Below are 16300 nucleotides of genomic sequence, written 5' to 3' on the forward strand. Positions count from 1 at the left end.
AGAAAGTAGACAGTTATGAATAGTTACTGATCAATGTGCCTCTCACAGGGGCACTAGAACTTTCAAGTCTCTACATTAGCTATTAAATCTAAATGCTAACCCTAGGAAAATTCACTGTAAGACAGGAGCAATTTTCCAATAACTGACAAGAGATAAGTTTGAAGAATGGGTAGTTAAAGATTGACATGCTTTATTATATCGGTGCTCATAGAAATTGCTGTTTTTCTGAAGAAACAAATAGACACTAGACAAAGTGTGAAGGAAATGAAAGACATTATTGATAATGTTTTACAAAAGAAAGTACTTCTATATCTAATGTATTGTTTACTAAATAGTCCACAATCCATTAGGTTATTATTCTTTCCACATATAATATAGGCTTAAGTTTATATTAAGAATAGCCCTGATGAAGCCTCCTTTTCTTCCTCCCTCCTCCTCTTCCTCCTGTTTGCCATTTGTGCTGGGGTGGGGGAGGAAAAACAAAAGGAACTGTGAATCTTCTATTCTGGTTTGTGCCACAGGTCTCCTTTCTCTGAGGAGGACGAAGGCTCACCTGTTAAATGCCAGCACCCCCAGCAAGCTCTACTTTGCCAGCAGAGATCCAAGTTGCTTTCTTGTTCTTTTTTCACTGGGCACCATCATAAAGAGATTTCAAATTTTGGGTTGGTTCCAAAGCAACTAATAGCTGCTTGTTTGTCGGCTCTTCCCACCAGCCTATTAGGAACAGGGGCCACTAAGAACAGGGGCCATACGGAGGTGAAAAGACAATGGGGATATACCACTTCCTTGCATTATACAATCTACAGGTTTCTAGGAAATGTTGTTGGCAAGCAGCCATGATGGCACTGATCTAGACACAAATTTGGCAAATCTCAATCCCATAGGAGTCATAGGTCCTGGTTTTTGGATGAACTCTATAAGTAGTATATAGATAGCAGCACAAATACTAGTATTCCTAAAAGAGGATATTCCAAATTAAGTACAATGATGCCTATTAGTAAGTATAGAAGAATCACTACAATTATCCTACAGGAAAATTGCCCTGAGATACAGTATACTGTAATATTAGTACTAGAAAATGCAATTTCCACAAGATTCAAAGTTACATTGAGAGTAGATAGCTGAAGAAATTTTTCTCTTAATTTAACAATGTTTTTCCAGCACAAATTATTTTTTGTCTAATTAGGCCATTTTGATACTTATAATATTGGCAGGAAAAAGTCTAACATGGTAAATTATGATAAAATTTCATTCTCAAAACTGGGATAAGTAATGCTACAAAATGAATATAGAATAGATATTACTATATGTCTTTGATACAGGTAATCCTTGACTTACAACAATAATGGAGCCTAAGTCATGATGGTCATAAAGTGGGTCACCCATGTAATTTTATGATTTTTGTGGTGGTTCTTAAGCAAACTGTAGTTGTTAAGGAGCAATTGTTGGCTATGGACCAGTTTTGCCAAAAAAAGTAGAAGCAAATCTTTGCTTTTGGCAAAAATGACATATAACATGGTGATATGACTATGGATGCCACAGACCACTGTAAATATAGGCTGGGTGCCAACATGTGGTCATGTGATGGGGTGGCTGTTGGAACTTCCAAAATGGATTGTAAGTGCCCCTGTAGAGGTCTGTCATGCCTTTGAATGGTTGCTAAATTAAGGACTATTTGTATTGGTACCCACTCTAATCTTTGAATTATAATACTGTAGTCTTATTCTATTTTTTACAGAGAAACATTTCACTCCTTGCACAAGCACATTGCCCAATATGTTTGTGACAGGTAACTCTTGTCCATGTTTAGGTTATAAGAATCAACTACATTTCTATACAACTTAGCAAAATTAGTGGTCAAAGATTTATATATTCCCTTGTGAAGCTTATTTAATTTTTAACAAAGTAACAGGGAGATATAATAATCCACATTTTATTTTTAAAAAACCCATAATTTTACTGCAAAGTAGAAGATTGGATAACATAAATTAAAGTGGTGCTTTGGATAAGAGAATGAGCACACTGTATATGGAAAATCTGCTCTTCAACATCCTTTGGTTAATATTTCTACATAGTGCATCCATAATCTACTTTTAAACATAATAGTAAGACCTAATGAAGTGATAGAGAAATCAGCAAGATAGATAGAGAAAGAGAGAGAGAGGGAGAGGAGACAGAAGGAGAAGAACATACTCAGATATAGGTATAGGCACATCCAAGAAGCTACTTTCTGACAGAAAACAATTTCATCTGCATAATAAGAACTGGAGTCTGAATCTTTCCAGCAATAACACTGATATTGTTGAGGAGGAACTGCTAAAATCCCATATCAATAATTTCTTCATTTTCCCGTAACAACTTAATTTGTTGTTTGGTTGATTAGATAAAATGATTAAAATAACAGACAATGCATAAATTACAGTGACTTTTGAAGGCAAAACTCTGCATCAGTTTTAAATAAGGCTTTGAAAAATATGTTGGTGAAATAGTAAATATACTGAATTCATAGAATCCTATTTATCGATTGTTCAAAGTTCACAAAGTTTGCACTTAGGTTTGTCTGGTTTTGAGAAAACTGAGGGTGGAGCAGGGATCATAAAATCACCTTCAAATCTCCATGGTTATTTCATAAATTTTGCTCAGCATAATCAAGACCTGCAAGTTCAATCTAATTGCAAAGGGCCCTAATCTAGAAAGGAACCCCACCATCTTAGTTTCCTGATCTAAATTACTCTCCTCCACTTACATGCCTACAGGATTAAAATATAATGATGTTCACTCATTTTTCACTCATTTCTCAGTCCAGAAGTATTTCACAAGAAGAGTTCTCCACTCTTCCCCCCGAAAAAAAACACCCCCCCCACCACCACCAAAAACAAAAAAAAAAAAACCCCACCCCCCCCCCCCCCCAAAAAGAGTAGAAAAAATTTACATTGGAATAATAGTTTGGAGATAACAGCTAAATACAAACTCAAAGTAAAACCGCACCAAACTTGATTGCAGGAAAATGCGACTTCAGCAATGAAAGTGGTCAATGTCTGGAATACTCTACCCGACTCTGTAGTCTCTCTTCTTCAAACCCCAAAAACTTTTAACCTTAGTTTCTACTATTGACCTCACCCCTTTCAAGAGGTCTGTAGGCGTGCATAAAGCGCACCAACGATGCCTACCGTCCCTGTCCTATTGTTTCTCTTATTCTTTTTATTTTCTTATATGTACCCATTTCATATATTCACAACTATGTATACACTTGTACTTATTATCTTGTAAACAATTGACAAATCAAAATAAATAAAAAATAAAATTTTTCAGTTTCACTCATTTTCAGTAGAAAAATTTACATAGTTTGGAAGCTAAATTTCATCTTTTAAACAGTATTTTCCAACAGTTTCTCTTAATTGTGGACAACTTGAGAATTCAATCAAGTCTTCTTTGCCCATTAAATACTTAAATTTCTAGTTTGAAACAGCCAACCTTCTTCTAGCTCTGTCACACTCACTGACAATGTTTATTACTCTAGCTCCTCTTTAAAGTTGCATCTGTTTTTCACAAATGATTGTCAGTTATTATTAAAATTAAAGCATAGCCATATTTTTAAAGGTGAAATAATCATTTCATAGCTTTATGATTTGTCTCTTGTTACTAAAAATAATTCGGTTTGAAATACACCATCATAAAATATACTGTCTTACCTTTTCTCCTTTCAAACACTCTGTCTTTGTTTTCTGCTTATGCCAGGTATTCTCAGAGATACTTATGTTCATTAAATCTGTAAAACATTAACACAGAGGGGGAAAAATCAAGGATTTTGAAACATAAATTTTGCATTCATTTTGTATGTTTTTAAGAAGTAATATTATTCCTAATAAGACGTTTTGTGTAAATTATGGAGATGTCTGCAGGATCCATCACTGTTGTCAAAATGCCAAAAACTCTGTTATACCATCACAACACAAGCTCTGCCCCTTTTGTTTGCAAGTACAATAGGGGTGAAACTTGAATTGAATTAGCTGATGCTGCTTTGATCATCTGCCCTTGTTCCTTCCACTAATAATTATGCTTTATATAAGTAGGTAAAGTGCCTATCTTTTGTGTGTTTGGGAATATTTATAGAAAATATATTATAAACCCGTCAAATATATTTAACACAAAGATAGTCTTGTACTATTTTATGCAGAAAATATTTTTTATAAATACACATAACCCACAAATATATCACAACAGATATAACAAGACAACAATGTGAAAATTCTATGTTGGGTGCTACAGGCCTTGAGTTTTTAAAAATCTTGGCCTAACCATGGATTATAAATTCTTAACATAGAATATAAATGGAACGAAAAAATAAAAAATAAATTCATTATCTGAAAAGGGTGAAGCAAAACATAATCTGATTAAAACCTGCATTAGGAATAAAAGTTATAAAATATTTGAATCACAGGAATCTGGCTTAAGAATTTATTTTAGCAGGAAGAAAAAATTGAGTTATTTATGTATAAATAAATACAGCTATGTTCAAAATCTACGCTGACTGATGATTAAGGCAGATAAGTTGGGGTGGAAGTAATCTACAGGGGGCTAAGACTTTAATATTGTGAATTTGTGCCTCAAATGAAGATAAAGTAGCATTTTACAATTTATGGATAAATTGTTGGATTTTTCTTATGAAAATTGATGTTTCCTGGGAGATTGGGATGAAATGATTTTTCTATAGAAATGCAGAACTTCTTAAAAATACACAGAGCAAACTATCAAAGATTTTTTTTAATGTAATGGATAATTTATAGCTTATTGATACATGCAGATATAAATATAGTGATTCAAAATAATATACTTATTTTTTTGAAAGACAGAAAAATATCTTTTTCAAGATGTCTAAGGATTTGGCTAATAATGCTTATAATGTGGAGACATTACCATTACTTTGAATACAACGAATTTAACTTTGAAAAGAAAGAATGTATGTTTTAGGTGAGATTGAATGAGATGTTGTTACATTATGTTTTGCTTCACCCTTTTCAGATAATGGATTTATTTCTTATTTTTTCGCTCCATTTATGTTCTATGTTAAGAATTTATAATCCATGGTTAGGCCATTGTGGAAGACTGTTAAAAAAAAGTTAATGGAATTATTTTTTTTGAGAATAATCTTAATAAATAGTTCATCTTTACTCATTTATTTTCATCTCTCACTTAATTGTTAATTAATTGTTTCTGTAAAGCTTAGTTTGATGAGTAATAGTTGTCATCCCTTGGATTTTTTAAAAATTATTTTTCTCTTTTTTATTTCATCCAATGTGATTTATACTTTCTCTTTCCTTTTCTTTTAAAGTTATTAGATATCTTGTATAAAATATCTTCTTACAAAGCTTTAATTGTAACCATCCTTACTTCTGTGTCTTTATTAATTTTGGAAGATCCACTAGAGGTATAATATGAATGTGAAAATAAAAGGACTTTAACAAGGACGTTAAGATAAATAATGAGATGACAAAGATGTTAACAAAAAATAGAAATTGGAAGATCAAATAGAATTGATGAAGAAAAGTGGTTTTAAGATTGAGAAAAAAGTAAACTATTTCTGGATATTGCTATGATAAGTATGAATTGTAAACTATTTCAAAATAATTATATTAAGACAGAGTGAAATGAAGAAAGACATATTAAAGTAGTAGAAATTGGAATTATGACTGTTGGGGAGAATCTCTGTGATAAAAATGGACAATGTTTTTGTTTAAGACAATATCTGTTTTGGAAACAGATATACCATTTATACAGTTGCAAAAATATTTATAAGTTTATATGGGAAGGAAAAATGAATTAAATATAAAAGGTTATAAGATACAAAGGGAAGAGGAAGATTGGGTTTACCAGATTTGAAATGGTATTTTGCTGCTTGTTGTTTGGTCTGGGTGAAAGAATGAAGAGAGGATGGTTTTCCAGGAATTATTTTCCAGGAATTATTGGAAAACCATCACAGAAAATTGAAAATCTAATCAAGAGAGCAATTAATTGCAGAAGGATATAGTTATGAATGGTTTCCTGGTTTTAAAGATTCAGGATGGACAAAAACAGCATGACACAAAGTAAGACAGAATTTAAAGTATAATTATACACTGATGGTGAACATGTAATTGCTAGAATGTATATACTTTTGTTTGAAACAAACAGAACAAAGGAAAAATATGTGATAAGATGGACTAAGAATTTCGATTATTATATACAGATGGATTCATAGGAAAATAAGTAGTTAAAATGGTGTAATTTACATTGTATTATGATCTCAAGTAATTTTTTTTCTAATATGATGTATCAATACTTGATATTTATTTATTTTTATCCCACCTTTATTATAACTCAAGACAGTGAACATATTCAATGCTGCTTCCTCCTTCTATTTTCCCCACTACAATGCTGTGAAGTGGATTGGGGAGAGAGGGAGGGAGGGGGGTGGAGAAAGAGAGAGCGCGCGCGAGAGAGAGAGCAGTCCAAGGTTATCCAGCTGACATTCATAGACACTAATCCAAGGTTATCCAGCTGACATTCATGTCTAACATGGGACTAGAACTCATAATTTTCCAGTTTTTAACCTGGTACCTTAACTACTAGACCAAGCTGTTTCTGATGCCAAACCAGTACCAGAAAAAATATGTAAAACCATGTATACAGGCATTTCAAATGTATGTTGAAAATGTGAACAACATGAAGGGATATTTTATCATGCTTGGTGTACATATAAAAAGGATTTAAATACATATATTGATTCAGAGGATGTTCAATTGAAGCCAGAACTTTTAGTTCTAGGCCTGATAGAAAGATAGTTAGAAACTAGGCCAGTTAGAAAAAAAGTATTATTTCAATAGAGTATAGGATTACTGAAGTGAAATTATTACATGCACAGAGATGGAAAGATGGAAAGGCATTGACACTACCCATTGGAGGAATGGTTGGTGAAGTTGATAGTTTTGCTAAAATGTATGTGGCTTTTTTATTAAAGAAAAGACATTATGTTCATTTATTGGTGACTGGAAACCTTTCATGGACTTTTTACATAAAAATGAAAAAAAGAAATTTGTGATTTATGGCTTTAAGGATTATACAGGAGAGATTATACAAAGAAGAGTATCATGTTATAAGAGTGAGCTAAAATAGCATTGTACTTAACTTATAGCTCTGTGAAAAACATTGGAAGCCAGTTCTTTGTACCTGTTTTTCTTTCTCATTTTTCTTTAACTTTTTTCTGTTTTCCCACTTTTTGCTTTTGTGTAGGTTATTTCTTATTCTACTAATGTTAAGATCTGTGTGTACAGTTTTAATAAGTTCTTTTCTTCCTTAGAATATATTTACTAAAGCTATTGCTAGCAAACATCCATAATAATAGCTAGGGAACTGATTACAGATACTTTACTCAGCAATTATATGTTGTAGAAAAATGTAAGTTCTTGGATCTTTATGTAATGATGTTGCCCTAAGTGTTAAAACATATAATCCTTCATAAACATGCATAGGGTTCTGTGTTAGAGTGCAATCAAAATACATAAAGTTAGCGACAAAATTCCACTGATTAAAATGCAAGTCTCCTTAAGGAATGGGAATATTTTCACAGCATATTGTTTCTTGCGATACTGCTCTGCCCACACACTTTCTTTCTGGTTCACCAGGATTACTGGTAAACCTGCTGAGATGCAACCTCCCATTTATAATGTCTCAATGATTTGTCACACACGTTTAAAATAATTGGTATCATATGACAGGGTAACATGAAAGAGCTGTCCTTCTTGTGATATATGTATGAACACCTGTCCAAAAATATTCAGGGAATAATCAAGACCTTTTGCCTTTTCCATTTTCTTGTGTAGCTTGCTACTAATTAGATTAACTGAAGTTAAAAAGTTGTGCAACATTACTAGTTCTAATGATTATTTTGTAAGTATCTGCAAGAAACTTTATAAATTCTGGAAAGTAACTGAATATTTTAATATTAGAAAATAGTAAAAATACAAGAATATTACAAATTAGATAATTTGTATATTATTTAGTATCAGTTTTTATTTTTTAAAAAAGCAAATAATATAAATAAATAAAATACAGATAAAATGACATTTAAAAAGTAACTTGTACTCTTTCCTTTTTAGATGAACATTCCTGTCTAATTCTTAAGCAGCATTTTTATGTAATCTATTCAACATAACACATTTGTATGAATGAAGAAAATAAATTAGTATATAAATAAAAGCACATAATTTGCTTTTCATTTAAAAGAAATACATTAGCTTGTGGACATTCATATGTAGAAATATACTGTGTCTAAATAAGCAATGACTAAACTGTCATCTGTCAGGGCCTGAAGGATGGTTGTTTTAAAAAACAGTGTTCAAAAGGAACGCTGCTCTGAAGTAACACCCTGCTTTAAATGAAGAATGAGAAGAAGTTTATCTATTACATAGTCCAGATAGGTAGTAGAAGGAAAATGTACTGGATTTTTTTGGTTGATAGTCTATCATCCTACCTGCTATTTGCTTGTGGAAAAATATTTTTTTGGGCAGGATCAGAACTTCGAGTACATGTTCCAACAGACGCTGTCTGCCTAGCCACTTCCTAGCCTTAAGTCTTCAAATGAGCCCTACCCAGGAATGGCAAAGTTACCATAGCTGGGGTTACTACAGAAGGAACAACTGCAAAAGAAATTGTCCCTTGAAATCTCTGAAGCTGAAGGTGAATAACTGAAGAGGAGGTAATAGTGCAGGATGCACTCTACATGTAACTAGAGTTATTAAATGTCCAGCAAAAGGATTTCATTTTCTCCTCAAGTCCTCTGTCTAGCAGGCATACCCCTAAAATTAATATTTTCTGTTTTCCTGAACAGTTTTTCTCTGTGGCACAGCACTTCCCCTATTAATTGATTAGTACTCTCCAGCCAGTTTACACTGCTGCCTGAAATTGACAAGACCGTAATCAGTTACATGTGGAAGGTTTTTGCGTTTTAACTGGCTCTTGCACATCGTGAGATTGAAAAAACAATCTTTCTGATGCTGGATAAAATAATTTCAGGTACCTGTAGGCCAGGGGTGGGATTCAAATTTTTTAACAATCGGTTCTGTGGGCATGGCTTAGTTGGTGGGCATGGCTTGGTGGGCATGTGACTGGCTGGGTGTGACCACCTCTGTTAAGTTTGGAGAATAAGGAGACCAGACATCTGACCAGTGACTTCAACTCTTTAATAATAACAGGAATTAGAATGGAACAGAGCAAAGCTATGGGCAGCAGTAACCCTTTTATAGGGTTAGCTGCTACCTTATTAACCAATGAACTTGCAACAGGTTCAAACTACTAACCAATAAGAAGTATTCCCAAAGTGGCCAATCAGGGTCTAGTTCTGGCCCAATCCCAAGTTGTTGTACAAGGACCAATCAAGTCTGCAGGTTTTCAACCCCTGATTTGCATTTAGAATATCAACTTTTATTGATTCACAACAACCTCGCTATAACTTTTTAAAGCAGCCAGGTTTTCCCAGGATTAAGCAGTTAACCTTTGCATCTACCACAGTATCCCAGGAAGAGATAAAGCTGCTTTAAAGAATAGTAGACCAGGTGTTCTATTTGTATTTCACTGACTCTGAAGCATATTTTAAAAATTCAATCCAAGATGGTGTAAAATCCTAGAATATGTGGAATTAATATAGTGAACAAAAGCAAAGCTTAGTTAAGAAAGGCAAAAGTCCTCAGTAGGCAGGCTAAAGGTAAAAATGTGTGAAAATGAAGGCAAGCAACTGTTGGCACAGATCTACAACTAAATAAAATATTTTAATAAATTTAAAAAATAAACTAAATTAAATTAAATGATAGTGGAATTTCATGTAATATCTACTGAAAAGGTGATAATCCATTTGTAATATTTGGCATATATGGTTTAACTGTAATTACTGAACTGTATCTTTTACAGAATTATTTCAAATCATTTTTCCTAAATCAAAGTTCACCTCCAAAATGCTGAACAAAGTTGCAAAATGAGGTGTTGTTTTGCTTTTGGAGAATTGCAGTGATAACATTAAATACAATTAGTATACATTAGAATTAATTTTTTTATAAATTGCTAATAGTGATATCTTAGTAAAATGTAATATAAAGCAAACAGAGTTTTATTTTAGAGGCCACTCAGCTCTAATCAGGTTACTACACCCAGTCACCTAAAGTAAATTAAAAGTTACCCTCACAGAAAAAAAGGAAGTATTTAGTTTGGGACAAGTTGTTTTTCTTAGTTTTTTTCCCTTATAGAATGCTAAAGGGGAAAAAAGGAGGTGGGGTGGGGAATAAGACTTGAAAGATTGGATGGCTTGCAGTACAATATCCGTGGCTGGATTAGCTGAATGAAACCAAGGAAATGTTTGAAAAGCTTATGCTAATTATCAAATGCATGTCCATCTATTTTTAAAGAATCTTTTTTTACTACCACTTAGGGACAGTGAGGTTATTTTTTCCCCCTCTTGCTTCTTGTGAAAGGTGAGAGATGCAAGACAAACACAAAGAGGAATGCCTATAAATCCAGTAAAGGTTTTGTTGGAAAAAGTACCCTGGATGAATATGATGACTGATAAACAATTACAAGATACTATTGCCCTTGTCAACCTTGAACTCAAAGTGAACTGAGATCCTGAGAAATAAAATCAATATTTTACCAGGTTTGCACATAAATGTCAAATTTCTATCTTTACATTAAAAAAAAATCCAAAAAAATAAATGTATGGTGTGAAAACTTGATTTAGCAGTCTATGTTAACTAATGTATTAAGGCTATTGATATCAAAAGAAAGGTTTATGAAAAGCAAGCAGCAATGTAACTTGCAATTGTGAAAACATTTTATTTTATTCTGCAGTAATGCAGTTTCCCTAGGAAGAAACACAATGCTCTTTCTATTATAAATGCAAGCTGTATAAAGTAATATACGGAACCCACATTTACATAAATTCACAACAATCTGATGGCTAAATGAAACCTAAATTTCAAGGCAATACTTGTCTCCTTGTTAATTGGAATATTCTTGCCTTATAAACTGACCATTTTATTCTACCAACAAACAACCATCAGACAATCGTAGCAGGTGAAATATAAAAATACATATTTCAGCAAACTCATGATTTTTAAAATCGTATTTTGTTAGCTTAATAAAAATATTATTTTAAAAATGAAATTAGATTATTTGAATTTGTATACTGATGAAAAAGTATATTTTTAAGCACAGTTATATCGTCAGTAAAACCTTTCATGCTCATCTGCTTGTATTTGTATTTAAAAGATTTATACATGCAGCTCTCCTCTATGAATTCTGACAAGAAGGGCATAAAATATAATTGCAATTAGAGATATGCTGAGATGCCCGAAAAAATACATCCTTATATAAAGTCATGAGGCTGAGCTACCTGCTGATTCCCAGGTAGCATAGGTACTTAATTTACCTCCATGCTGAGCACGTATTTGCTGTTTGCATTTCATAGGAGAGATCCATTATCCATATCAATAGCAGACATCCAATTATAAGCAGAGAAGCTCACTTTAGCTATCAAATATATTAGGCTGCAAAGAGGCAGATCATGGAGATGATACTTCATCATTACAACAGACTGATAACAGGTTATATGCATGTAAGAATTATCAAAAGAGCAACATTCAAAAACCAACACCAGTTATTAGAGGTAGATTGGCCTCTTCCCCTTCCCTTTGTGGTTTGCAGTGACAAAATGAACAAACAAAAAACCTAGAGAATCTTGAACTATTAACATGTCTACTTTCAAAATGTGATTTCTTCTGGCAAGAATTGTATCCATAATAGCAAGTATAGTTTTTATTCTTATCCTAGAGAGCTTTGCATTATTATTTGAATGGCAGTTGGGGGACTGCCATTCAAACACCCCCAAAATGTGGGATCGTTCTTTGTGGAAATTGTGTCTCTTTTGAACAAAATTCTCCATATGAAATCTAATTTGTTGGTTTTTAAAGTTGCCAAACTTGCTTTTAGGCATTCATATATTCTATCAAAGAAAATACTTTACCTTTAGGCTCAGCTATAGATCAAGATTCAACTAGCTCTAACAAATGAAAAGTACATTGATGAAGTCTCATTTTTATTTATTTACATATTGAAGAAACTGAAATAGAATGAAAACAGTTCATAACAGAAACAATTGTTCCTATTATGAATGAAATCATAACAGGTAACATATAATTCCCTGAAACAATAAATATGTCTTTTTATAAGTATAGTAATAAGAACATTATGCATTAGAATAATAAAATACTAATTCTTAAATCATTAAGATGCTAGGAATCCCAGTATTGTAGATTCAAGAAAATAAAGTTTTTAATTACAATCTATTGTTGAAAGGCATTGAAAGACATTTAAGAAAATGAAGCATTTGCCTATTTTTATTAAATAAAGCTCAAGATTCTACCCCTGGACATTGAAGTAACAAATATGAAAGGTTCTTTACAATTTTGTAAAATAAATTGTTTTTCTCTTCTTGATATTATAATCTATTATGAAAGTGTTTGATATAAGAATTAGGCTCTCCAGCCTAACCAACTTATGACCCGGAGGAAAAATTAAAGAATGGGTATATAATTGGTGACTTATTAAAACAGCAGTCATTCTCCCCAATTTCTGTCCAAATCACAGATTCCACACATTGTGCTTTGCATTGTGTTTTGTAATCTTACATGGCCATTAAGTGCTACTTCTTTCAAATGGCCTTCCTTGTGGTAAGATATGACAGGGCAATAACCGTTCCGCATGGCCTACTTCTTAGTGGGATAACAGCAGCAATTGTTTCATAGGGATAGCAAAATATGTAACCAGCAGTGGCAGCAGCAGCAGGAAGCACTTGCCATTTTCCAAGCTTGGATTGCATTAAATGCAATTAGATTAATTTTCAAATATCTGTATCATGTAGCTGCCAGTCTGCTTTCTCTATATTGCCTTCACTGCAATAGGTGAGATGCATGCTAAACAACTTTGTCAGTAAATGATCCTCCTGCCCAATCTGTCCATCCCATAAAGCATCTTAGCATGGAAGGGTCTTGCTGTTTTCCCCATAAAAAGATAGGAACGTTAATTTGTCCAGACATTTAACCTTCTGCAATTATGAAAAATATGGGATAAAGTTACATATGACTCTATACTATACACAATTAACAACATCAGGACAAGCAAATGTTGCATATTAGAGCACCCGGAATGTTTGATAAAGTGATCATCTGCAATAATTGTAGATTGTCTTCATAAAACTAGCACAATTTGCAGTTGATTTAACAAAAAACTACATGGAAATTACTTTATACTTCACTATCCTGCAGTCTCTTCTAAAACCGATCCCTACACTCAGCAAATGTAACCATGCAGTTTTCCCCTTGTTCATTTGTTTGGTCATAAAATGTAGAGTCAGATGACATGAATCTCTTCTGTCTATCCCCCCTCCCAATACTTCGGTGTTGAATATTCCATTTCCCTGAAAATAAGGCCTATCCTGAAAACAACCCCTAGCATGTTTTTATGTGTGCACCTAATATAAGCCCTACCCCCCCCAAATAAGCTTTACATAAGAGCCTGTGCTGGCCGCCCATTCCATCTGGTTGCTTGTGGTATCATGGTCACGAGGCAAGGAGGGGGTTGAGCTGCCCCACATGACCTACACCAGCTTACCTCAGGTTCCCTGCAGCTAGGCCATTCATACCCCAACACCTGACTCATGGCAGCAGCACTGGCAGCCACATGAAACAAAAGCCCACATGGCTGCTGGCCCACTTATTCTGCTTGCTCATGGCCACAATGGAACAGGAGGCCAAGTAGTGGGCTGGTGCCATGGCCTCGACAAGGCAACTGTTAGGGCATAGATGGCCTAGCTGTGGAGACCCTGAGGTAAGCTGATGTGAGGCACGTAGGGCAGTTCCACCCTGCCTGCCTTGCTTTGTGGCCATGGGACCAGCATGTCACTTGGCATCCTGCTCTGTTGTGGCTGTGAGCAAACAGAAGAAGTGGGCTGGCGGCCATGTGGGGTCCTGTTGGATAAGGCTGCTGGAGCTGCTGCCATGAGTTGAGGCAGGCATCGGAGCATGGTTGGCCTGGCTGTGGGGGCCCTGAGGCCAGCCAGTATGGGTGTGGGGGCAGCTCCACTCCACCACCTCATGTTGGCAGTGGCACTGGTCCTGCCCCTCAGTGAGCCAGCAGAAGTGGGCCTCCCATACATGGGAAAAAAATAAGACATCCCCTGAAAATAATCCCTAGTGCTTATTTTGGGGCTCTAAAGAAAATAAGACCTGGTCTTATTTTTAGGGAAACATGGGTAAATTATCCCAATAATGGCATGTAAAGAAGGATAGGTCTAATCAGGGATGGAAACTTGCCAGCTGCTTGAAGTATCACAATTCTGGAAGTCTGTTTAATATATGTAAGTATGCCAGAATATCATCAGATTTCATGCAGAAAACCTTTCTCAGAAAATATTTCTTCATGAGCCATCTCCCAGGGAAAATTTTCTCTCCCCACCATTTCCCTTTATTTTGATTCTTGCATATGCAACATACACTATATATTTCTACAGCCTTTGACTGAGCTGATTTAATTACAGCTGAAGTTTGGCTGCACCTGGATGGCAGTTAGGTTTTCTGTGTGCTTTGAGTTCAATAAGGAAAAAAAAGAGGAAGACAGTGCTGCAATAACTTTTAAAGGGATTTTGACAGGACTTTTTCTTTTCCTTTTTTCTGCAATGAAATATATGGCATCTTACATAAATATACATTTTCTTATTCTTATTCTAAAGTGAAAAAAGATCCTGATATATATTTGATTAACTTCAGATTTTTTCTTGGCAGTACTGTACATGAAGGGAGTGTATTTTATCGAACAAAATGAAAAATGTGGCCCTAACATAGTTTCAAATGAGGCAAATAATACCATGGTGAAGGTTTTCTAAAGTTAGTGAGCAGACCACTTTTTAAAAAGAGACTGAACGGTAATCAGTGAACCAGTTTGCTTGAGAAAACACTTGGCAGTCAGTCTCTACTTAGCAACTGAGGATTGGGAGTGGGGGAGAAGCTATTTACCTTTAAGAACCAGGGAGAGGTGATACTACAGGCAGCACTATACAAGCATACAATTGCTAATTGATAGTTGCCCTACTGATGTCAGCAGTTTGAATGCATCCCAGATAACTATCTAATCAGCAATCAGGCACTTGAATAGTGCTAGCTAGAAAATTCCATTTTCCCTTGAGGGCCATGTTGTAGCTACTAGTGGTTTCATCTAGTGAACCAATTCATTGCCTGCTGTTGAGAATATCAATTCATTAACAAAACAAAAACAAAGCCCCCTTTTCTTGTACCTGAACTTCAGAAATGAGGATGCTTAAGACAGTTCTATTTTAATGTCTACATGCATTAACTTTTGTAATGGTGACAAAGCAACACTATTCGGAATGTATTTTAAATCCTTAGTTTCTCATTTTGTTCCATGCAGGTATTTCTCATTTAATTTAGTCGAATATCACATGTGTATAATTTCACAAACACATTCAAACATTATGTCAACAGATCCAACATATAATATTCTTACTCCAATGCACAGATACAAGAACCCATGCAAAATAGCTCATTGTTATCCTGTTCCTATTGTACATTATTAAGCTCTCTATCGAAGTATTATACTGATTGTTGATAGAAATGTATTCACTGGGTATAATTGTTTCTGATTGTACCTCCGTAGAAATTCTTGCTTTCCTGAATGAAGGAAAAATGTAAATATCATTTGACAAATGTAAAATATTATTGCTTTTAATGTGAATAACATTAATGAAGATTAAGAAAAGAATCTTCTACATTCCTGATCTGTGTCTCTGGGTTTAGTGAGACTTAGAATGTTTGATTGTACCTGACAAATATACAGTGACAAAAAATGAAGTTTGGATAAAATACCAGATTAACATAAAAACATTGATGGTCAAAAAAGAACCTACCATTCCATCATAAATTTTATGGATACAAACAAAGTGTAACATGTTTCTAACTTGACTGGTTATTTATAATCAGGCTAAGATTCCCTGCAATAGTTGAAAGTTAAACTTTCAATATTTCCTATTTAACTATTAAAGTTCCACGGTAGTTCGAGGCAGTTGATAAATTCTGCAGTATGAATGGAGAAGAAAGTCAAATAAAACAGTCTCCCTTCAAGACAGTTTGTATAGAATGTTTGTACTGATTTTATAATAAAAATTTAACAACTCTTATCTCCAAAGGTTAGCACCAACATAATAGGG

The 16300-nt window shown here is 34.1% G+C and overlaps 1 protein-coding gene across 1 annotated transcript in view; it reads right to left on the minus strand.

Annotated features, from left to right (window-relative positions):
• TENM3 (teneurin transmembrane protein 3) overlaps positions 1-16300 on the minus strand; it is a 708976-nt gene that overhangs the window by 500429 nt on the left and 192247 nt on the right. The window contains exon 2 of the mRNA XM_087963269.1: positions 3693-3769. The gene's annotated coding sequence lies outside the window, so the exon portion shown is untranslated. The remainder of the gene's footprint in view (positions 1-3692; positions 3770-16300) is intronic.

The sequence above is a fragment of the Notechis scutatus genome, chromosome 4 (assembly GCF_049901735.1).
Source record: "Notechis scutatus isolate UNSWTSFEM ecotype Mainland chromosome 4, rNotScu1.2, whole genome shotgun sequence".
Taxonomy (NCBI): domain Eukaryota; kingdom Metazoa; phylum Chordata; class Lepidosauria; order Squamata; family Elapidae; genus Notechis; species Notechis scutatus.